At 39.7% G+C, this 6,000-nt stretch overlaps 1 pseudogene; it reads left to right on the forward strand.

Annotated features, from left to right (window-relative positions):
- Positions 1-4,382: 4,382 nt before the first annotated feature.
- LOC117718990 (elongation factor 1-alpha 1 pseudogene) lies at positions 4,383-5,698 on the forward strand (annotated as a pseudogene).
- Positions 5,699-6,000: the final 302 nt, after the last annotated feature.

Here is a 6,000-nt window from a genome sequence, read left to right on the forward strand (position 1 = left end):
CCAGAATGTTGAGGCCTCAGGGACAAAGGAGGCTTGGTGGGGGGAGCACCCTCTCAGAGGCAAAGGGGAGGAGGAATGAGATGAGGAACTGTGGGAGGAGGGACCAAGAGGGGAGTAATGACTGGAATGTAAATAAATAAAATAAAAATAATGTTCAACTACTTTTCCAATCCAATTTCCCCAATCCACATTTCTACAAATAAAAGGTCAGGCCTGTATGTAACCAGCTATAAGACCTTCTGTCAAACTCAATGGCTCTAGGTAGATATAGGTAGAAAAGTCTGGCTGAGACATTCTTGCTCTGAATGTTCAATTCCCAGCCTTAGGAAAATAAGACAATTTCCAAGGGATTGCTGCCTTTCAGTCTCTGTGATCTAGAAACTGGATAGACTGTATGCCTTGTCTTGTATTGCCATTTATTACATAGATATCAATTCAAAGGCTCTGTTCACTGGTTAGAAAAGGCATGTAAAGGAGAATGCATATGTAATAGCAGTCACTACCCAAAGGTGCTCTGAATGAAAGTGGCCCCCATAGGCTCATAGGGAGTGACATTATTGGAGGTGTGACCTTGTTAAAACAGATATAACTTTATTGGAGGAAGTGTGTCACTGAGGGGTGGTGGGTTCTGAGGTTTCAGATGTTCAAGCCAGGTTTCAGCTGCCTTCAGGTCCAGATGTAGAACTCTTAGCTATTTCTCAAGCACTATATCCGCCTTCATGTTACCATGCTTCTCTCTACAATGAAAAAAAACCAAACCTCTGAACTGTAAGCCAGCCCCCAGTTAAATGTTTTCCTTTATAAGAGTTGCTGTGGCCATCAAATCTCTTCATGGCAATAGAAACCCTAAGACAGAAGGGAGTATCACGCCGGGAAGTGGTGGCACATGCCTATAATCCCAACACTTGGGAGGCAGAGGCAGGCAAATTTCAAAGTTTGAGGCCAGCCTGGTCTACAGAGTGAGTTCCAGGACAGCCAGTATCAGGGACTTGGTTATTGCTGTGATAAGCATACATTGATCAGACAGTTTTATAGCAAATACTCCTTGAGTTTTTATTTAAGTTTGTAATTGTGAGAACTTCAACATGAGTTGAAATTGTTGAATAACACTTCCACCCTTTCCTCTACTCACCAACTCTTCCACTGCCTACCCATTCCATCTTGAATGATCTCCCATGCTGTACAATTTATGCTACAGAATTTTAGTAGGTGTTTACATAGAAACATTCAGTAGTTTATCATCTCTTTTCTTGATACCCATAAAACCCCTAATTTTGGGGAGTTGCATGGTTTGGAGGGAGGTAACTATTTAAGTATTGATCTATTATGAATCTTTTTTAAAATTTCTTTTCTGCCTCTGACCAAAAGGCTGTCTTATATATCCTACATCTGGAGAGCTCTTGTAGAGAGCAAGAGATACTTGCCAACACTTGTTTAAGACTTAGCCAGCTAAAGATGCATGATTTTTCTCTCAGCTCTTTTTATTATATTAATTACAACTCCATTGCCTTTTGTTTCTTTCCATCATTACTCAAGTTAATGTAAAACTGGGTTGCAGAAACTACAGGTCCTTTATGCAGCTCTCAAAATTCTAAGTGCTCCTAAGAAATAAGAATGACTGAAAAAATTTTAAGTTAAGTTTTGGCAGAGAATTTAGCATTGTCTTGTCTGAGCTGTTGCAGGATCTTCCATCTCCTTTAAAAGTCTTATTTCCTTCATAATTGTGGCTGCCATTTCTTTAACAACCAACAACCAATACAAACAAAAAGAAATGCATAACTCAACATCAGCAAGCTATCATGTTTTGGCACTGTCTGTAAGTGTTCATAAGTTTGAGCTTTGCTTTTAAGTGAGCCATGTTCTGTTTCAAGAATGTTTTGTTCAATTTTTGTCTATTTGATACACACACAGAGAAGTGGATATCTAGAGGTAGAACAAGTTATTATTGTAGGATCAGGCAGCTCCATGACAATTCTCAAACATGGCCACTTGTTGAGCTAAATAGATTATAACAGAAAGCCAGTGGGGGGCAGGGGGGAAACAAAACAAACAAACAAACAAACAAACAAACAAACCAAAAAAACCCAACCAGCATCGGCTTTTATAAGATTCTAGAGGAAAAGTAAAGTATCCACAGACATAATTTCCCCAAGTTTAAGTTTCTTCCATCTGGCTTTGTGATTTTTAAGAAAATTTAAAGATCTTTTGGTATTTGTTACTGTTGGAGAGTAGCACACCAAATTCTACTGCATTTGGAAATTTTGAATCGAATGAGACAGGATCTTATATGTTTAAGATATCCCTGAACATTGAGGAAGGGGGTGTGATAGAGACATCCCATTATGGTGTGAGTGTCCCAAAGTCCCTCACTCTCTACACATTGTCCTCTTGTGAGTTTCTGTGTTAATTACTATCTACTGTAAGAAGAAACTTCTCTAGTGAGTGTTGAGACATTGATCTATGGGTATAGCAATATGTCATTAGGGGTTGTTTTATTACTATGCTCATTTAGTAGAATAACAATAGTTGTCTGATTTCTGTTGGCTAGATGGGAGAATTTACAGACTTCTGGGTGGGTCAGTGGTGGACAGAATAACATTCATTCATGACAAATGTATCCCTCATAGCATATGCAAGCATGCATACATAGAATATTTGCAGGGCTGTACACTGTACATCCATCACAGTTATTTGTATTTAGATGTGGCTGTTCTTCACATGTGACCTTCCAGTGCTTCCTGCTTTAAACCTGTCACTTTGCCTTGACTGTGTTGTGGTTCATTTGCTGATTTGGGTTCTTTGGCTGTGAATAGTTTTTTATATACTTTTCAAACCTTGCCATGACTTAGTTCCCATCATCTTGACTTAACTTTGGTGTGACACAGATCGAGTATCTATTAAATGCTGAAGCTTCTGTGATGTTGCCCTGCTGGTCTCCTGTCAGCACCAGGGTTTAAAATGAATTCCTCTGGCAGCTGTGCCTCTGAAATTTACAGGTTTTTTTCTTTTCTTCCTTTTTTTCTTCTTTTTCTTTTTCCTTTTCTTTTATTTTTGATGTGGAGTTTTGACATGGACTTTAACATCTGGGATTTTGTCAAGATTTTAATTGTATTTGTTTTCCTAGTGACTGCCAATAACAAAATTTGTTACTTTCTCTAGACAGCAATTTATAAAATAATACATGAAGATAATTCTCTATTTTTTAATTAGAAAAACTATTCTTAATATGATATATATGTGATTAATTTAGGTATTTGAGAAGGACAGGGCCTCACTTTATAACCTCAGCCTAGAACTCATAGAGATCACCCTACCTTTCTCTCTCCTGAGTGCTGTGATTAGATTGTGTGTCATCATGCCCAAATTAATATAGATACTGGTTTTTTGTTACATAGTGTAAGATTATGATTTAATTTCAGGTATTCTTGAAGGAATTGTATTTTCAGGAAAAAAAATCCCCATTTATCTTATGCTTAGAAACAAATTTTGCTTAGTCAGGGTATAAAAAAATCACAGCTGAAAGAGGACTAGGGTCCTTTCATGATACTTATGTGTTTGCTTTTTATCTTGTATTATTTGAGAACATGATTATTTTCAGAAAAATACATGATTCTTATTTATGAAGGGATTTAACTTTTTCATTGCTGATTTCTAATATTTCATACTTAAGATAGAAAAAAAAAAACCGTGAGACAGCTTTATCAAGGACACTTGCATGTTTGCCATCTGCCAATGTGTTCACTCCTAAGTGTATGACACGACAAGAACAGTAACATCACGGTGCTGGCAGAATGGTGAGTTTAGTCTTTCCTCTCTTTCAAAGACAAGACATACAGAGAACTCATTGCAAACCAGAATAACTTACACAAGAATCAAGGGCTCAACAAAACCTCCTTAAGGAGCCCAGGAAGAGAATACTCACACACAAAGGATTGTTTGTAAGAGCAACAACAACAACAACAACAACAACAAAACCAACCAACCAACCAACCAACCAACCAACCAACCAACCAACCAACCAACCAAAAAAATTCCCTTAACTTATCAGAAGCTGGATTGGGGAGAGATGAAAGGCCTATACATCAGTATCCAACACTGGACCCAGTCTAATTCTGTAATACCTGCATCTAGTCTTTGATTCCAGGATACTTCAGAGGCATTAAATTTATTTTTGTGTTCTGCTATTAAGGCAATAGAGAAATATAAACTACATACATAAAAATCAAACAAGAGCACAGTAGCTATATTTATACACTATAAAATAAAAAAAGGAGGATTCATATAAGAAAATACACTCATAAGAAAGATCAATTTGCTTTTTTGCAACGGGTTTGCTGTCAGAATGCAGGTCTTGTGAAAGCCACCACTAATTCAAAGCAAAAATGGGAAAGGGAAAGACTCACGTCAACATCTTCGTAATTGGACATGTAGATTCCAGCAAGTCCACCACAACTGGCCACCTGACTTACAAGTGTGGTGGAATGGACAAATGAACCATCGAATAATTTGAGAAGGAGGCTGCTGAAACGGAAAAAGGCTCCTTCAAGTATGCCTGGGTCTTGGACAAACTGAAAGTTGAGCATGATTATGGTATCACTATTGACATCTCCCTGTGGAAATTTGAGGCCAGCAAACACTATGTGACTCTCACTGATTTCCCAGGGCACAGAGAGTTCATCAAAAACATGATTACAGGCACATCTCTGGCTGATTGTGCTATCTTGATTGTTGCTGCTGGTGTTGGTGAATTTGAAGCTGGTATTTCCAAGAACAGGCAGACCCGTGAGCATGCTCTTCTGGCTTACACCCTGGGTGTGAAACAGTTAGTTGTTGGTGTCAACAAAATGGATTCCACCAAGCCACCATACAGTCAGAAGAGATATGAGGAAATTGTTAAGGAAGTCCACCATGCTTCTGGAAGCTTTGGACTATATCTTGCCACCATCTTGTCCAACTGACAAGCCTCTGCAACTGCCCCTCCAGGATGTCTATAAAATTGAGTGTATTGGCATTATCCCCGTGGATCAAGTGGAGACTGGTGTTCTTAAACCTGGCATGGTGGTTACCTTTGCTCCAGTCAATGTAACAACTGAAGTCAGGTTTGTTGAAATGTACCATGAAGCATTGAGGGAAGCTCTTCCTGGGGACAATGTGGGCTTCAATGGGCTTCAATGTAAAGAATGTGTCTGTCAAAGATGTTAGACATGGCAATGGTGCTGGTGACAGCAAAAATGACCCACCAATAGAAGTAGCTGGCTTCACTGCTCAGGTGATTGATTATCTTGAACCATCCAGGCCAATTAGTGCTGGCTATGTTCCTGTTCTGGATTGTCACACAGCCTGCATAGCATGCAAGTTTGCTGAGCTTAAAGAAAAGATCGATCAGCATACTGTACTGGTAAGAAGCTGGAAGCTGGCCCCAAATTCCTAAAGTCTGGTAATGCAGCCATTGTTTATATGGTCCCTGGAAAGCCCATGTTTGTAGACAGCTTCTCTGACTATTCTCCAGTTGATCGTTTGCTGTTCAGGACCTGAAGCAGACAGTTGCTGTGGGTGTCATCAAAGCTGTGGATAAGAAGGCTGCTGGAGACGTCAAAGTCATCAAGTCTGTCTAGAAAGCTCAGAAGGCTAAATGAATATTATCCCTAATACCTGCCACCCCAGTCTTAATCAGTGGTGGAAGAATGATCTCAGAACTGTTTGTCTCAATTGGTCATTTAAGTTTAATAGTATTCCATCTGTACATGTAGGGGAGGATGGCCTTGTTGGGCATAGGTGGGAGAGGAGATCCTTGGTCCCATGAAGGCTGAACACCGAGTGTGTGGGGGAATTCCAGGGTACGGAGTGGGGAGGTAGGTGGGGGCACATCCTCATAGAAGCAAGAGGAGGGGGGATGAGATAGGAGGTTCCTGGGTGGTGGGTGAATGGGGTAAGGGAATAAAATCTGAAATGTAAGTGTAATATCCTGTTCCGCGCCCCTTCTGAGTCCCCTCACCCGCA

The sequence above is a fragment of the Arvicanthis niloticus genome, chromosome 13 (genome assembly GCF_011762505.2).
Source record: "Arvicanthis niloticus isolate mArvNil1 chromosome 13, mArvNil1.pat.X, whole genome shotgun sequence".
Lineage (NCBI taxonomy): Eukaryota > Metazoa > Chordata > Mammalia > Rodentia > Muridae > Arvicanthis > Arvicanthis niloticus.